The sequence below is a fragment of the Spinacia oleracea genome, chromosome 4, assembly GCF_020520425.1.
Source record: "Spinacia oleracea cultivar Varoflay chromosome 4, BTI_SOV_V1, whole genome shotgun sequence".
Classification (NCBI taxonomy): domain Eukaryota; kingdom Viridiplantae; phylum Streptophyta; class Magnoliopsida; order Caryophyllales; family Amaranthaceae; genus Spinacia; species Spinacia oleracea.
The window spans coordinates 109,906,720-109,925,670 of NC_079490.1; the positions used below are offsets into that span (position 1 = coordinate 109,906,720).

Consider the following 18,951-nt stretch of genomic DNA (forward strand, 5'->3'; position numbering starts at 1 on the left):
GTAAGTTCAACTATGGTACTTAGAAGTTCAAAAATGGTACAAGAAGTTCAAAAATGTTATTCATTTATCAAATATTATACTAAATTTTTTTCAAAATAATGGTGAAATTACCGACTAGCTAGCCCTCGGATATGTGTTTGAAAACACATCTTTGAGATGGGCCTCTCCGGCCTCTTATTAATTAAGTTAGTAACGTATAATCGGTTATTAATTAAATTTTATAATAAGCTAATAAAATACTTAAATAATAAATACTAAATACTAAAAAAATAAACAAAGTAAGATTTAACTTGTTAAGGTATACGATTAAAGTAAGACATAACTTGTTAAGATATACTACATCCGTATCGAAATAATAGGGACACTTTAACTTTGGACACTATTCACAAATTTCAATTTGACCATCATTTGTGATTTGTGGGTAAAGAAAAAATAGCCGTGTGGGGTCTTTTTTGAAACGTGTCTATATATACTTTCGGAATGTTAAGTTTTTATAATTTTTACGAATACAAAATTAAATATTAATGTCTAGACACTTACATTGGCAAGCGTGAAAAGGTAAATTTGTTCCCATTATTTCGAAATAGAGGGAGTACTATCGAGGATTGTTATTTACAACAACAACAACAACAACAACAACAACAAAGCCATAGTCCCAAAATGATTTGGGGTCGGCTAACATGAATCGTCGTAGAATATCGTCATTGTCACCAATCAAACAAAAAAGGAGCAAGAAGTAATAAGAAAAACAAGGAAGAGAAAGTGGAATTAATGAAAGTAAGAAAGGGAAAAATGTATATATATTATAGAAGAAATATAGTAAGAGATAATAAAAAATAAGTAAAGTTTAAAATAAATGAATAAGTAAAATAAGTATATTTCAAAATAGCATGTAAATTAAAAAATTTAAAAGAATTCTAAAAATAAATAAAAATAAAAATAAGAATAAAAATAAAATAAAAAAATAGAAAGAAACAAAAACATGAAAGCTGTATAAATCAACTGAAGTCATCAATGTATATTCTCTCCCTCCACACTGTCCTATCCAACGCCATATTTTCCCCAATCCCAAGAAAGCTCATATCGTGCTCAATCACCTTCCTCCAAGTTTTCTTAGGTTTTCCCCTACCCCCTTGCAGTTCTATCACTTTGCCACCCTTCTATCCTCCTAATCATGGATTGTTATTTATAATACAAAAATGAATTGTTATCCATTTTGTTAACAACAAAATAAAACAAGAGAGAAAAATTAAGGGCTCGTTCGGAATCATTTTTTGTTTCTAGTTTTCTGTTTTTTACAAAACAAAAAACCAAAATATGAAATTCACAAAAAGTAGTTTCTATTTTTATGTTGTTAGTTTTCAAAATCAAAATGATTACTATAAGTATGACAATTTTTTAAGTTTATGATTCACTCTAAATCATATGACTTTCAAAATCCAAAAACCAAAAACCAGAAATCGACAGTGATACCGAACGAGCCCTAAGATTATTTTTTTGTGATCTAAACTGTATTCATTTTATGTCTATTTATTGAGCATAAAAAAATTAAAGACATTCATATTTTAATTTTATTTATGTTAGTTGTAATATTATTTTTAGGATAAATTGTTTTTACAACCTAAAAAATTAAAACTTGTATTTTACCACCTAAAAAAATTTTAAAACTTATTTTTTACCACCTGAAAAATGGAAAAATTTATGGAAACGTTATGTAGGGGCACTACAAGAAAAATCGCTTAGGCAAGACATTATTGCCTCTAAAAACGGGGATTTAGCGTCTAATGAGTTTTTGAAGCAAAAAAAGTGGATGCCTCTAATAAATCCGTCGCTAATTAGTGGTTGCCTCTAAAGGCCCCTTTTTGAGTCAATACAAAGCGTTGCTTCTAAAAGCTCATACATTTGGAGGCAACCATAAATCCTTGCCTCTAAATATAATTAGAGGCAAGCACATATTATTGCCTCAAATTATAATTAGATGGATCCGTATACATTTGCCACAAAATATAATTAGAGGCAACCACATATATTTGCCTTAAAATATAATTAGAGGCAACCACATATTATTGCCTCAAAATATAATAAGAGGCATTTGTATATTCTTGTCACAAAATATAATTAGAAGCATAACATATATTCTTGCATCAAAATATATTTAGAGGAAATATTAAAAGTCAATTCTAAAGACATTATATATTTAGGGGCAACCATATAATTTTGCCTCAAAATATAATTAGAGGCAATATAAAAAGTCAGGGGCAACCATATGAAATTGCCTCGAAATATAATTAGAGGCAGTATAAAAAAGTTGTTTCTTAAACGACTTATATTTAGGGGCAACCATTTAATTATGCCTCTATATATAATTAGAGGCAATATATTTTTTTAAAATAAAATATTGATATTTAGATGCAATTTGATATTGTCATAAAAGGTGGTTAGAGGCACTGAAATTAAAGCTAGCGTATTTATTTCATACATTAGCAAGCACAATCACCTATAAGAAATAACCATGACAAATTAACAAAAGTAAACCAACAAATTTTATAGGAATAATAATCAACTCCAAATAATATTATTAAACAAAAGAGAACCAATTGTTGTTCAATCTCAACCAAAAAAATACCTTAGGGCTTGCAACAACCCGCAAACCAAAACTAACAAAAACCACAAAAATAACATGTCTTAGTGAAGGAAATGTGTCCTTCACCCAAGGTGCATTAGTCTAATACCAAGGTTCAGATTAATTACGAACAATCACTACTACAAAACACATCATTTCTCGACCCTAGGGCCTCGACGCTGAGGGAGTACTGTCAGTAACAAATTATGAGTTGCGTGTTTTGTCGACGATTTTATGCGCCTTCTTATATCCCGTCTACTATAAGCGTCGAGATATAACTAAATAGACACATGCCCAACACGTGGTCATATTTAGAAGCCCGCCTGTTTTTTTTTGCGTGAGAACTGAAAACCGTCCCCACTCACAGTCCTCGTTCATCTCAACCCTAAACTAATACCTTCTCTCCTCTTTTTCTATCACTTTGAAAGTTCCAGATGTAAGTCCTTACAATCAATTTTCCTCTTTCTTTTCATCTCCTTGGTTCCTCTTTCTTTTCATCTCCTTGAGATTTTTTTAATTTAGTTTGTCACTATTATTATTATCATGATTCATATACGAGAAGATCTATTTGATGGTTTACATAGTTCAACAAGCTTTCGAAGATTCCCTATTCTCCCATGACCGAGCGGTCTATTCCAGTCTTAGATCATGGTCTCATGGTGGCCAGGTCAGTTCACAACTAATTTCAATTTCAATTTGGAACCTTTTAAATTGTTTTTTCTGGGTTTTGTTGGTGATAAAATCTAGGTTTAAATTTACTTTCTGGGTAAAAATTGAATCGAATATAGGGGGTTACAAATTGAATCAAATATAGGGGGTTGAAAATTGAATCGAATTTAAGTTTTGATGGATTGTAGGGTTTTGATATTTGGGAATCAAATAAAATTCACGGGTGATTTATTTTTCCATGTGAAAGAATATGGTATTTGATGTCTGATCTTTTTTTTCCAGTTTAATTGATTACAAATGCTGAAACTGCATTTTTCGTAATCCTTCAACTATTACTCTATATTTCGAATTCAGTAGTCATAAGATAATTTGAGAATTGGAGTCATAATATTTATTGCTGGATAACCTAATTTTGTGATTCTAAGGGCATATCAATATAAGCTGAAGGGGTTGTCAAAAAAAAATATAAGCTGAAGGAACGTGATAGATAATTTGAGAATTGGAGTACTATAAGAAGATACTTTGCTTGAGAGAGCCTCACATCCTGTTAAACTCTAGGTGCACACAAGCAATTCAGTTATTATGTTTGGGTTTTAGTATTTAAGAATTAGAAGTCCTCATCTTTTTAGTTTTATGAATTGTCATAAGATCTACACCTCTCCATTAATTGCTTCTTTGTCACCACCTCTGCATATAGTTTTTGGAGTTTGAAGAATATCCAAAGAATCCTATTGTCTTGAGCTAATAAGGAAAACTTGAAATCTGAATTAACAACGATTCAGATTGGTGTAAAACAAGTATGGTTATTAATTCAGTTTGCCTGCAAAAGGTCAATGATATAAAACAATTGAGGAAGTGGTCACTGCTAGTGGAGTTTGGTATTCACGCCCCCTTAATACATTGTTGGTAGGAAGGACTTGTTTGTCAGTTTTAAGGCATGATATAAGTAAATAATGTTATCTGTTAAAGCACATGGGTAATGGGTTACAGGGATACATGGGAATGAATATGGGCACTTTACATATAGTAAGTTGTTGTAAATTTCAGGAGCAGCTAGCTGAAAGGGAAAAACATTTATATTTAATACTAATACTAATACTAATACTTGTGTCTATGGATTAAGGTTGCTGCTTAAATTATTTCTTATTCATGTCCTTGTCGTTAAGTGCTAGCTAGGTATAATCTGTTTGACACAAGGACTTATATTTAATACTAATACTAATACTTGTGTCTATGGATTAAGGTTGCTGCTTAAATTGTTTCTTATTCATGTCCTCGTCGTTAAGTGCTAGCTAGGTATGATCTGTTTGACACAAGGACTTATGCCATATGCCAGGAATAGGTTGCTGCTTATCTGGTTTCATATCCATTTTAATACGAAGTATAAGCTTAAGTTACATGATACTTTTATGTGTGTATCCTATTTATGACATTAACCAACAATATAATATTTGGGTAGTATTCAACTTTTTGGGTAAGGGGAGGTGGAACTGAAGGATTATTATATTCCCTCCGCCTATTGATTGGGATCCAACTTGGTTTAACTTAACTCGATTCAGGACTCGATTCAGTGCTACCCTCTATTTTATGAATTGTATTTAGTTTTAATGTTGACAGTTGACACTGGTGTATTTTTTTTAATTATTTGTTGTTCTGATGTCGTATTTGCATAGATTTGCTGCATATATTGTCATACATGCACTACTACAAAAGCTTTGTTTTATGGACGCATGGAGCTAAACGCTTGGGTATGAGCGTTGGTGGAAAAAAAAATTAGTCACGACGCTCTTTGTCGTCCATGGGTTTTTAGACAGTTATAGGCGTCGAGAATGCACGGGCAATACACATGATGTTTTTTCTAATTAGCTATTGTTTCCCGCAACTTCTCCTTTTCGGGGAAAAGAAAAACCGCCTCAATAAATTCTCATCACCGCCTCTCATCTCGTGCTAAAGAATCTCAGATCTACTCTTCTCTCATTGGAAAGCTCTTACAGGTAGCTTCCTCATTTGTCTTCTGTTGGGCATGTCTTCCTCTGTCTCGCCTCTCCCATTGTTCTTAATTTTATTCTCTGAACTTGTAGATCTTGTTCGGTATTCCCATGGTTATTTATCATCTTCTACCTTGTCCTTCTTGTGAAGGGTAAACAAAATTTTCGTTTACATTTCTTTTATTTTGATTTTGATTTTTTTCTTTTGTCTTTTCAATTTTCGTTCTTCTTTTTTGAAATCTGAATTTCTAGGGTTTTAGGTATTTCTTTCCAGTTCAGTCATATTGTTTGATTTCGTTCTTCTAATATAATTGGTTTAAACCGGAGTAATTTTGGGTTCACCCTTTAAATTGGGTTTATATTTGTCTATCTTGAGTAGAAATTTGCGGTTCTAGCCCTATTTTATATTATGTTTTTCGTTTTTGTGTGTTGTTAAAATCTTTGTTCTTTTTCGCTTGATATTCTGTCATGATTCAAAGGTAAAGTGTGATGGATTTAAGGGACCTAATAAGCTTAAGATGTTGACATAATGTTTTGCACTACATATGGCTTAATGCTGGCTATAATTGAGTTGCCTTCCTCTTGATTTGTTGTATCTATGCCTCCTGTCTACTGTTGATTCTATAAATTACTACGAGTACAAGAATAATTTTCTTTTCCAGCCTCGTACAGGCAAAATTTAGTCCATGTCTGCTGTGAGGCTTGCTTGTATTTCAAACTCGTCAATGTTTTTTAGTGTAATAAGAAGCACTAGCGAGAACCTAAACCTTGACACTTCTGTGATGTAAGACAAGGTTGGAGCTTTGATATGTGATTCATGCTCTTTTAAGTATTAGTAACAATAGATTTTTTTCATTGAATATCTTAGGAGCTGTGATTATGTTGTTTTGTGCCTGAATTCCTAGTGTTTCGACGAGTTTGCAGTTGTAATTGAGGAACTTTTGAGCCTCGGAATGGGACTTTTAGATGGGCTCCCTGTCCCTATTGACAAAGTTGCAAGTATACAATGATTTAGTGAGTTATAACTTTTTATTTTGTCCTTCGTGTTTACATATTACTCTGTGAAATGTGTTGTTGTGTCATGTGATGATGCTACACTTTATAATTTGTATTTCCGGGGAAACTTTGCCACAGTTCGTCTTGCTTCCAAATGTATGTTGTAAAATTATTCTCATTTGTTCTCTTAGTTTGTAAAATTATTCTATTGTATTTTGTAATATTATTCTAATTTGCCACAGTTCGTCTTGCTTCCAAATGTATTTTTCCACAGTTCGCCTCCATAGTTCATTTTCATTTTGTAAAATTATTCTAATTTGTTCTCTTAGTTTCCAATTGTATATGCACCAAGTTTTGGTAAACTCTTGTCGTTACTTTTTGTATACATTTACCTGTTCTTGAGTCTCAAAATATCTTTCCTTTTCGCGTAGATTCCATTTATGGGTGATAAATAAAATAGATCTTTATGTCTGAGGAGTTTTTGTCAAGATAAGTAGAAAAGAATAGTGGGTTATCTGTTTAATTGAACTTTGTGATAAATTATATGTTTATATCTCATAAAGTTTTTAGGTAAATACTTCTATGTCTTAAAATTGTCTAGTATTACTTCTAAATGCCTACGTTAAATGTTTTCCTTTTGATAGTGAAGTGTACACACAAGAATTATTGTATATCAATTATCAAGCGCTTAAATATTCATAGTTTTGCTCGAATAAGTGTAAGGCTATTAATCCTTTGTAATTGACTGCAATTTCTCCGTCTGTGTTCAGCAAGTGATGTTCTTGGGGCAAAAATCCTTCAGGTCTATCACACGATCCTACTACTGAGGGGTTGCTGGCGCGCTTCACATCACTAGGTAACGTTGTAGCTAAGATTGTCGAGTATTTTTCTGGTTTTCACATCTTATTATCATTAGCAATTACGGAGTACTTCATTTTAGGTCATTTTTATAATGTCCCCAACATGCTCCCCTGTCAAAACAAGGCATCAAAGCTTCCTGAGTAGGATCTCCACTTTTTGAAGGATATATAATACCAGAAAAATTGAAAAGGAATTCCTGGCGTGAACATGTATTCTGAATACTTGGGTACAAATTTTTTTGACAAAGCAATTGTTTGAAATTAGTATAGAACAGTAAGAGATATAAGCGGCATGTATGAAAATTTTGGTGGGGTTTTGTAAAGATGGGGATTAATCTGTGATGGAGATCATGTGGCCATGTGGGCTTTTGTATTACAAAAGAGGCATTGGTCCCTTGCTTTTTCCTCTAAAATGCTTAATTTGGGAGATAAATATGGCTTATAATACAATCTACCAGGTATATGAAACCTCATTGTTTGTGTAGGAGGGAGATTTTTAATCACCTTGCAAGTTGGCTGGAGGATGCAAGGCAACACGCTAATGCTAACATGACAATCATGCTTATAGGTACAATTGTGATCGTGGAAGGTGAATAGTTTCCCAAGGGACATGGATTGATATTTATGAGTGTTCTGCAAAAACTGCTCAAAATGTTCAAAAGGTATTGAAATGCTTTTGAACGTTGTTGGCCAATTCCTTGAAAGTCAATATAGTTTATTATGGCTGTTGAAAATTAATTAATTACTTGCAGGGTGAAGTTATGAGATTTGTGTTAAAGATGAATGACCGTGTGATTCAAGTCTCGTGTATCCTGGCTTCATATGGCTCCATAATACAGAGAAGTTCTGGTATTGAGATTATTCAAGTAGGTCCAAATCCGCAAACAATGAGAAACTGCATCAATTCTTGAAGAAGAGAGAAGCTTTAATTAATTTAAATTTCTCAATGCTTCTAATGTAAACAATTTTGGAGGAAGTATGCCTTGATAGTATACAGTATTATAATAGTATTGTAACTGTTTTTTGTTGTCCTTGTAAGACTCAATCAAACCTTATTTTGTATTTTATATCATTAATAATGAATAGAATTCAACATTTAGACCTTCTATGGTTATTAGTCATTTATCATTATTGAATTTTATTTTTGTATAATAGTTTAAAATTGATTGTATATATGTTGAAAAAAAGGCTTTATACAAATAAATCTGAGCGCTTTTTGATGTCATGATAGAGGGTTCAATTAGATTTATAGCTCCCGCAAAAAAATATAGACGCTTTTTAGCGTCGAGAAAATGCAATAAGTAATTGTGGGACGAAGTGGGAATATGGATACACTCGTCGCTAAAATAAATATCTTGACGCCTATTAGCGTCGAGAATCTCGACGCTGAAGGAAAATCTTGGACGCTAAAAAGCGTCGACAATCTCGGCGCAAAAAAGCGTCGAGAAGATTCTCGACTTTAATTTTCTCGACGCTTATGTAAAGCGACGAGGGATAATTTCTAGACGCTTTTCGACGACGGTAAACAGTCTATATAGCGTCACTAAAAGGCGGGATTTGTAGTAGTGAATTAATTAAGTGAGCTCAAGTGATCGGAACAGCTAGCTGGAGCAATGCTTTCGATCAGTGAGTTCTAATCTATATATTAGGCCCACAACTTACTCTTGACCGAACCTATAAGGTCACACCAATGGCATGTTACAGATCATCGGATTAAATGAATCGGAAATTCATTTAATAGCTTTTCAGGAATTAGTTCGGAAAAACATAAATATACGATATGACGTTGGATCAGAATCGTATATCATATCGCGAATATTCGTAAGCTAGGAGAAACGAATAATCGTATCGTATGACGGTGATTCGTCAAGTACTATACGATAAACAATAGCCGTAAGGCATTGGTCGCGGATACGAGCAATATGAGGCTGCCGGCCCATCGAGCCAAGCGCGCAAGGCCCAACGAGCCAGTAGCTCGCCAGCAACGAGAGCAAGCCCAAGGCCACGGCTAGGCGCGCGCGGACAGCAGCGCTGGCAGCAAGCAAGCAGCGAGGCCCAAGGCCCACGGCTGCGTTGCCTTGTGCGCGCTGTTGTGGGCTTGTGCGTGTGTAGCTGGCCGGTTGAGGCCTTGTGCCTTGGCCGGTCATGTTATAACCTTAGGGTTATAACACACCACCTCCCATTATGTTTTCCAACACAACACAATTCTAATTGTACGTGAGTTCAGAAAAAACTAATCAAAGAGAAACCCTAATTCTCTCTTAATTTGCCTCCGTTCATACCATTCTTCCCTAAAAGCTAAAAACTCTTGAGTGACGTCTAAGCTATGAATCTCGAGACGGATCTGAACGTGCTGGTGAACCAAATAGAGGAACGACAATTGAAGTTCTTTGCTCGTGTTCGTGAATTTTTGAACTAGGGAAAACACGCTTCGAATGTAAGTTTGCTTAATCTGTACTTTATACATGCTTCCTGGCTTTGGGTATTGTTCCGCTATGTGTATTTAACTGTATTCCCTATAGTGGTATCAGAGCAACATGTATTTTAAGTACTTTTTAGCATGTTAATATGTTTTTGGTGCTGTCGAATTTTTCTGAATTTTTTCATGAATTTACGAAATATTTCTGGATTATTGGATAGATCATAGAATATGTTATGAATTCAAAAATTGTCGGAAATTCGATTTTTCTGAACCTAGTCTGATTTAAAACGACGTTTTAAGATCAACTCAAGAGAACAGAATCGCAAAATAGGCCCCGAAATTTGATTTTTGGGCGTTTTTGTTAATTAATGAATTAAATTAACAATTTTGGAAAGTTTTTCAATTAATTGCAAGACCGAAACTACTCGAAATTAATTGAAATTTTGCGCTACTGTTCTTGGCTATATTTTAAAATTATGGTAAAGTTTTCGGCCATAAATGTTAAGTATAAACCCTAATTTTATTTTTCCCTAAATTGGTGATTTTTAGATCGTAAATTAATTTTTTAAATACTTTAGATCTGGAAATTGTTTTAATTGGGAAAGGGAATATAATTTCATGATAAATGGAAGTTTCTAAAAATTATTGTATTAAAATTTTGATTAGATTCGTTAATTTAATCATCACTTAAACCAAATTGATAAAAATCTGAAATTTAAATGTTTAGAACGATTTGAAATTTTGGATTGGATTATCAAATATGTTCAAAATTTTGTTGTTAATTATCGTTCGTTAAATTTGAATGTTTTTATCCAAGATTTAATAAATTTTGCAAAATTGGATTGTTGGAAAATTAATTAAATCACCCACTTTGTTATTTTTCGAAAATAAAACGATTAATTTTGTTTATTTCAAAGGAAAATAACGTCATGCAAATAAAGTTCCCTGAAATTATTGGTTAATTGGCTCGTATGGCACCAGCGAAAGGCACGGAACATGGGTGTGCGGTGTGTGTGGCTGGGCGTAGCCCATGCGCGCTGCCTCCCCGTAGCTTGGCGCAGCATCGCGAGGCAGCCAACAAGCGAGCTGGGCGTGCCAGCGCGCGCTGGCCAAAGCAGCGAGCAAGGCAACAACTATGCCTTGGCTCAGCGACGAAGCAGCGAGCAAGCAAGGCACAAAGCTGACCTTGGCTTGCGAGCAGCGACGAGCAAAGCAGCAAGCAACAACATCAAGGCTGCGGTGATGTGCGGTGGGCTTTGCGAGGCAGGGGCGTTACTCCTCGAGGCCTCGTATGGCCACAATGCACTTGGCGATGTTGGGTTGGGCGCAAGCCTGGCCCGTATTGCAAAAAATTGGCTATTTTATTCGTTTGGGCTTTAAATTTTATTTTTGCATGAAATGGCTAACGGTGGATATTTATTTATTTATTTTATTTAACTTGGGCTGGGCCGTGAGTTTAATTAAATATTTAAAATTAAATTATCCAAATTAAAATATTGGTTTGAGTGGGAGCCATTTAATGAAATTAAAATGAAATAATTATTTTAATTATTTTCGTAGGGCACCATTATTTTAATTAAATTAAATTTTGATTAGAATAATTCTAAGGATTAATAATTCAGAATTGATAAATCTTTTAGGACGTACGCGTTTTATGTGAACGTGATTTTTAAATAAATCATGTAAATACTTGCATATTTATTTGGGCCATTCGTTTTAGGATACGAATGGATGCATGCATAGAATGTATATTTTATGTATTGCAGGTACTCAAGTGACTAGTATAGCCAATCTAGGATAGTTAAATACGGTCTACATATCGTTTTTCTTTGAATGTAAAGTTTTAAATATGGTATGCGTACCATTGAAATTTTGATGTAATTATTTAATTATTTCAATTATTTCTAGGAAATTTAGAACTTTAAGTTAGCTTATTGAATGAAGTTCAAGACGATGCCAAGCTAACAAGGTGAAGAAGATTGGATGCTTCAAGACAAAGTTTTGGGCCATGCTAGTTCACCAAAATTAATTTATGCACTATATATATTGTGAATGAATGTATATTATGCATGAATGTTGTTTGTATGCTCGATTAGATTTAGCTCACTAAATAATCGAACCGACATAGAAACAACTAGGTCCAAAGTAATATTGAGTTTATAATTGCATGCCTTCCAAATCAAGCGCTTACAAAAATCTAAGGACCTAAGATAGTAGGTTTCCGCCAAAGCGAGGTGCTATTTTAATTGACTTAGATGGTAAGGTATCCCAAAGGAACACGTTGATTGTGGTTGTAACTCAAACAACAATGGCATATGTTGTGGCAATGGGATAAATTATGGTATTAATTTATTAACCAAGTGTAATTTGGAGATTACTAGCAATTGGTGTTGCTTACCTAGAATCTTAAAAGACTTAAGACTGCCAAAGCTGCTTAAGGATTTAGGACTTTTAGGGTCTTGGAATCGTTTCAAAAGGTGGCATCCTATACAAAAGGTCTCCCGACGGCCTCAACCTCCGATGTATTGACAAGCACGAAGCAAAAAAATCCATGGACACCGTACATGCCGGGGTTTGTGGCACTCACATGAATGGGAAGATGCTAGCTCTCAAAGTCATTAGGGCTTAGTATTACTGGACCACCCTCGAACGGGACTGCTACTTCTTCGTCTAGAGGTGTCCTATTTGTCCAAAAATGTGCGAACCTGAAGCACATTCCTCCATCCTTGCTATATTCACAATCATCACCATGGCCATTCTCAGCTTGGGGTATCGATGTCATCAGCAAGGTCACTCCAACAGGCACCGGGGGTCATAAGTTTATACTGGTTACAATCGATTATTTCACTAAGTGGGTCAAAGCCAAATCTTTCAAAGTACTGGGTTTCAAGAAACTGGCCCAGTTCATACAAGAAAACATCATATGCAGGTACGGTGTTCCTTACAAGTTCATCATATCAGACATCAGTGACCAGGGAACCCATTTCCCAGGCGAGTGTGAAGATCTATTCACTGAGTACAAAATTCAACATCACCGTTCTTCGCCTTATCGCCCACGGACCAATGGGGCAGTTGAAGCGGCCAACAAAAATGTCAATAATATTATCATGAAGATGACAACCAATTACAAGGACTGGCCCTAGAAACTACACTTTGCATTGTGGGGGTATCGAACTTCAATTCGCACTTCAACTGGCGCAACTCCATTTTCATTGGTATATGGAATGGAAGCAGTATAACCTATTGAGTTGGATCTTCCTTCTTTAAGGATAGTCCTCGAAAGAAAAATCCCACAAGTTGCATGGGTACAATCAAGATACAATGAGCTAGTCATTCTCGATGAGCGCCGGCTATTAGCCGCTCACCATGTACAAGTTTATCAGCGCCGAGTGGCCAGACATTTCAACAAAAGGGTCAAAACACGGAACATCACTGAAGGCGAGCTTGTCCCGAAGACCCTTCGCAAAAGCGTCATGGACCCAAGGGGAAAACTCAGACCCAACTTGGCCGGGAAATACATTGTAAAGAAAATCCTTTCCGGAGGACCAGTCGAGTTAACAGATGTCGATGGGACCGAGTTACGTTCTTTGACGAACCTGGATCAACTCAAGAAGTTTTATGTCTAAATTCGAAGTTTAAAGTTCAATGTTCAAAATGTTCTGTAAGTTAAAACTACGTTCGGCCTGATTCCATAACAGGACAGGTAGGCAACCTCATTCCGAGGCCCGGCCAATTTCATACAAAAAAATCAAAATTTCCTCAATTAAGGGCATTCTAAAAAACAAATCAAACCAAATTTGAAGTTCAATTGTTTTTGTTCTTATTCCAAATGTGCAAATCAAATAAAATCATGTTCAAGTGGAATTTGACACAACTTTCAAATAACTGTTGTTTTAGGTTACAAGGATGGGATCAAGTGAAGCAAAGTTATTCAAAGCCATTTCACTTCCACTAAATACATTTCCAAAATACATTTTCTAAACCCCTGTAATACACATCCCGTACAAGTACAATTTCAAACAATTAAAGCCTACAAAGATCTAGGGTTGGGCGACTATGCTCTTGAGCCCTAGAACGTCGAGTATTATCCCCTTGCCCTTCTTGTAATCATTCATCCATCTTCCCATTGTGGAAGCGGCGGGAGAAGGGACTAGCAAATCTTCTAAGGCGGGATGATGACGAGCCTCCTCTGAAACCCGAACGGTCAAGCACCGAATGGGCCACGCTTTCATCTCCCTCCTCATAAGCTATTGATGTAGGATGTCTAGTTGTAGAACCTCTGACTCCCATAGACTCAGAGAAAGAAATGTCCCTCTGGCTTGGACCTTTCATCAATACAACATACCCCGTAGACAGAGTAACAGGCTCTGGTGGGAATAGAATGCTCAAGAATGGTTTGGCAACCCAATACCTCCTCCACCGTATAAGACAGTCAATGTTCAGTACAACAGGATTCAGATGCTCCATAGCACAATCCGGAATCTCTTGCCTCAAGCCATATTGTCTCATCACTCGAGCAGGAGAGTAGAAGACCAATGTAGAAAGGCTAGGCACCCTCAAGACAGTAGAGCCAGGTGCATGTCTCATGGAAGAAATTCCCGACCACGGAATTACCCACCTGATGGAAGATCCAATCCCTGAGAGTGTGCAGCGCCACTCATCCAAGGAAAGTCGGCCATATAGCATAGGCAGCACAGTGAATCCCTTTCTATTATAGCTTGCCATGTTCTCTGGTGGTGCCACCAACATGAGTCTCTCCATAAGCCAGACCTTGGGGAAAATACCAGAAAATAATTCAATATTCAATGTTCCAAATACAAATGGTAATTTCAATATACAAGAAACTCCAGGTTCTTACTTGGAGTAACTCCGGGCTTCCCGAAGGCATGGAAGAGGAGTCCGACTTCAGCATATCAAGACCTAGCAGTGTCTCGCCAATCACGAGCGGCATTGGGTCTCTACCACAAGCGAACTGCTCCACGATCTCTATTATGGAGGCATGACCATTGCCAAACCCATGCTTCAAAAAGGTGAAGCGAGCAAAGATACAAAAACTCAAAGCCCTCAAGCGGTAGACCTTGGGGATGTCCACTCCAGAAAAATGGGTAATAAAGAGGGATAAGTCCACCCCTCGCCCATATACAACAACACTCAAAAGTGGGGGCTTAAGGCCCAAATACCTCTCAAAATTTGAAGAGAAGTGTTCTTCAACACTAGGCAGACAAGGGTCTATCATAAAGGGCCAATCAAATATAGCAAAACTCTTCAGGGAGGGGACATACCTCGTTGTTGCCAAAGCGGAAAACGTGGTGCACTGGATCAAAAGCCTTTAAAGCAGGATAGACGAAATGAAAATCATGTTTCACGAACCAGAAGGAGACGATCACCCCAAGATGCATGACATCTAGTTCTCTTTTCTCCAGTATTCCTTGCAAACCTAGCCACAAGTTCAAGGCATTTTCAAAAGACACAGCCATTTGATTTCTTTTTTGTGAAGAAGTTGAGGGTGAAGTGGAACAGAAAAAAAGAGGAGCAATAAAAATGATTTGAGAGCCCTCTATTTATACAAGAACCAACACTTATGGCGGTACTTGGAAATACCACCAGCACTGGGCGCATAGCCTGCGCCAGGCGCATGGCCTGCTAAAAGGACTAGCCCAACGTCCCCCTTTATGCCATCGAGTACGCCTCTCTTCATGGCATTGTACAATCGAAGCTTCAATGATTTGTGCCGAATATTTCAAAAGCCGCAAGTTGCGCAAATTCAAGCAGTTCGAATCAACACCCGGGTAAATTTCGGGTTATTTGTTCAAATTTCAAACATTCTAGTCCTAGACCGGCGTGTTAAGTCGAGTCATCATATGCATAAGAAAAAGTTGAATATACTTTGACTTGCGAGTTTTTATAACCAAAAAACCTCAGTCAAAGTGTGGGCTTATAGTGGGTATATACACCCGAAAAAACACTAGTGGAAAACTATTCAATTGCGTCGCTCATTTAAGCTCATTTGCGTCGCACATTGGTGCGACGCAATTGGCTGCGACACAAATGACTAAAGTCATTTGCGTCGCACATTTGGGCGACGCAAATGACATTTTTTTCAACATGCTGAAAAGTCATTTGCGTCGCACTTTAGCTAAAAGTCATTTGTGTCCCACTTTAGCTAAAGTGCGACGCAAATGATTTTTCAGCATATTTAAAAAAAAAGTCATTTGCATAGAAGATTAGATCGCAAATGACTCTTTTTTTTTCTTTTTTCGGGTATTTTTATTTAGTAGGTTCATTTCATGTTTGCCCGATCACATTACACTAAATATACATCAGCATAAAATAAAAGTAAATAATTAGTTGAAAATTTCGGCAAAGTCTTCTTTGTAATTTGACCCTTCCCAATACCGAGAATGTTATAATACACATAAACCTGTCAATAAAGTTTTACAACCCAATATTATAAAAGGCAAATCCACTATAGATCAACCAACATGTTGATAACGAACCTAACTACACTTTAAGCATAAAAATTAAGGTACAATGTTCCTTTTTGTATTCATGCACTCAAATAGACAAGCACGCATGTCTACATTAACCATGAGAACAGACCGACAAAGTCTGGCAAGCAAAATCGGGGCCTTCAAACTTATTTGGTTCACTTCAATTCTTCTGAATCCAACTAATTTCTTAATTTGGGAAGGAGAGGAAGGGAAATAGGATGAATGTAGCGGAACGTAGAAAATGGGAATATAGAAAGGATCCACTTTCCAGCCAACGTATCCGCTGAAAACCCCAAACCAGGTCCACTATCAATTTGAAACTTGAGCAAGGGAGGGAAGAAAAAAGTCACATATTACTTACTATATAAAATATAGTCAGTGAGGATAAAAAGTTAATCAAATTCTACTCAAATTAACTAAACAATATATTTATCTACCTGCTGGAAGAGCTCCTCTCAATCTGGGCAGAATCTGGTCTGCATCTCCGCAGAATCTCTGGCCTACAACCTGCAATCTATCAACAGCTTCTTTAGCCAAGTGAAGTTCTTGAATACATGACAACTTAACATCAGAAAAAGAATGAACTTACAATCTAAAGATTTCCCAAAAAATTTGTCCATTAAGCATATAAGCATAACTCAACAAATCAACTACCCATGAAACATGTACAATAGTATCAGTGAGTTCCCCAACCCCTAACCTCCTAAAATATATTCCAGACCTCTTTTTATGTTCCAGAGAAGCTAAATTTCATTATTAAGAAAGCAATATATTGTTAGGTTATGATACATATGACAATTCATAAATCATGCGGAAAAACCATTTAGCCAGGAATACATATTATTTACACATAATCATATAGCATAGTTTAGATGCATACTCTTTGTTGCGTGCCTTCCCTAGCTGCGCCCGAACCGAACAAGAACAAGTCTTTAGGACTCCAAGTGTCGTCCCTCCGTAGATAGTCCACAGCACGTCCGGATCCGCCTTAAGATTGACCAACTAGAATCGCCCTTAAGGTACTAAAGATTTTCGGCACTTATAGTCAAGGAATGTGTCTGAATTTTCTCTCAAAAACTCACTTTGAATACTTGAATAATCTATGAAAATATGTGACCCTAGGCAGCTATTTATAGAGTTATGGAAAGGGTTTTGGAATCCTATTAGGATACTAATTTATTTAATTATAACCCTACTAGGACTCTAATTAAATAATCATTATCTAATAGTTTTAGGATTTAATCACACTTCGAATCCCGATTGCTTCAGGATTCCCGCACAAGCATTGCACGAGCACCGTACACCCGCGCAAGCCTTGCGGCCCACGCTAGGCGCACAGCGCTTGGCCCACTGCTGTGCTCCGCGCGCGCGCCCAAGGCCTTGGCTGGGCCTGGCCTTGCGCTGGGCCTGGTCGAGGCTTGGCGTGCGCTGGTGTGCGTTGGCTCGCTGGGCGACGGCCTGGCTTTGTGCTGGGCCTTCGTCTAGCGGGCCTCGTCCGATGCTAATTCGTACGATACGCTTCCGATTAAATTCCCGATTCCGGAATTCATTTCCGATACGAACAATATTTAATATTTCCGATTCCGGAATCAATTTCCGTTTCGAACAAATATTTAATATTTCCGTTTCCGGAATTATTTTCCGATTCCGATAATATTTCCGATTCTGACAATATTTCCGTTTCCGGCAATATTTCCATTTCCGATAATATTTTCCGATACGTATCATGTTTCCGTTTCCGGCAACATCTACGACTTGGATAATATTTATATTTCCGATACGATCCATATTTCCGTTTCCGGCAATATCATCGTTTCCGGAGTATTCATTTCTTGCCTGTGACGATCTCAGCTCCCACTGAAACCAAGATCCGTCGATTCCGAATATCCATAGATGGAGTATTTAATGCCATTAAATACTTGATCCGTTTACGTACTATTTGTGTGACCCTACGGGTTCAGTCAAGAGTAAGCTGTGGATTAATATCATTAATTCCACTTGAACTGAAGCGGCCTCTAGCTAGGCATTCAGCTCACTTGATCTCACTGAATTATTAACTTGTTAATTAATACTGAACCGCATTTATCAGACTTAACATAGAATGCATACTTGGACCAAGGGCATTATTTCCTTCAGTCTCCCACTTGTCCTTAGGGACAAGTGTGCATTTCCTAATTCCTTTGTCGCTCGATGCTTGCTCTTGAACATAAGGTAAGAGTTGTCATCCTTATTATGTCCAGAGGTGTTTCTCGGTTTCAGAGTTCAACTGATCAAATAAACAGATAATCATAGCCTATGATTCATCCGAGCACGGCCATGCATTTCACAGTTTCTAGCTCTCCGAGTGGCCTTGTACAACTTTTAAGCATCTCATCCCGATTTATGGGAGGACAATCCCAATCTTGTGATCTTGAGATTAGACTTCGTTTGATAGGTGATTACCTGAGCGTTGCCTTTATAGCCTCCTTTTACGGTGCGACGGTTGGTCAACGTCAAAGCAACCAGTTCTCAAACAAGTAATTTCAATTCACTCAGGTATTGAGGATTTAGTGTCTAATAATTTTAATGAAATTTACTTATGACAGATTTTCATCTCTTACAGTAAAGTTTCATAGGTCTTGTCCGATACTAGTCTTCCCAAAGTAAGTATCTATGCAAATGATTATGACATTGCCATGTCCACATAGTTCAAGAAACAGAACTACTAGTCATCTTGCATTCTAATCGTCTAACGTTTTCTATGCGTCCAATTTTATAGAAAACTCCAACTAGGGACCATTTTTAACCTTTGACATTCAAGTTCACTTGATAGACATTTCTTAGTCACAGGACTGGTCCTGACAGTCTATCTTGAATATATCGTCAAATTGAAGGGACTCATCATTTAATAAACCACAAATTA

General features: G+C 36.6%; 1 long non-coding RNA gene across 2 annotated transcripts; it reads left to right on the plus strand.

Moving 5' to 3' along the window:
- The first annotated feature begins 2,621 nt into the window (after window positions 1-2,621).
- LOC130459406 (uncharacterized) lies at window positions 2,622-8,224 on the plus strand. 2 transcript variants are annotated; one of them, XR_008918788.1, is made up of 5 exons: window positions 2,622-3,290; window positions 4,966-5,286; window positions 7,047-7,132; window positions 7,622-7,798; window positions 7,889-8,224. It is a non-coding gene; the product is annotated as an uncharacterized lncRNA (long non-coding RNA). The 2 variants fall into 2 exon arrangements; XR_008918789.1 differs by lacking the exon at window positions 4,966-5,286 and having other exon boundaries at window positions 2,624-3,290.
- The last annotated feature ends 10,727 nt before the right edge of the window (window positions 8,225-18,951 follow it).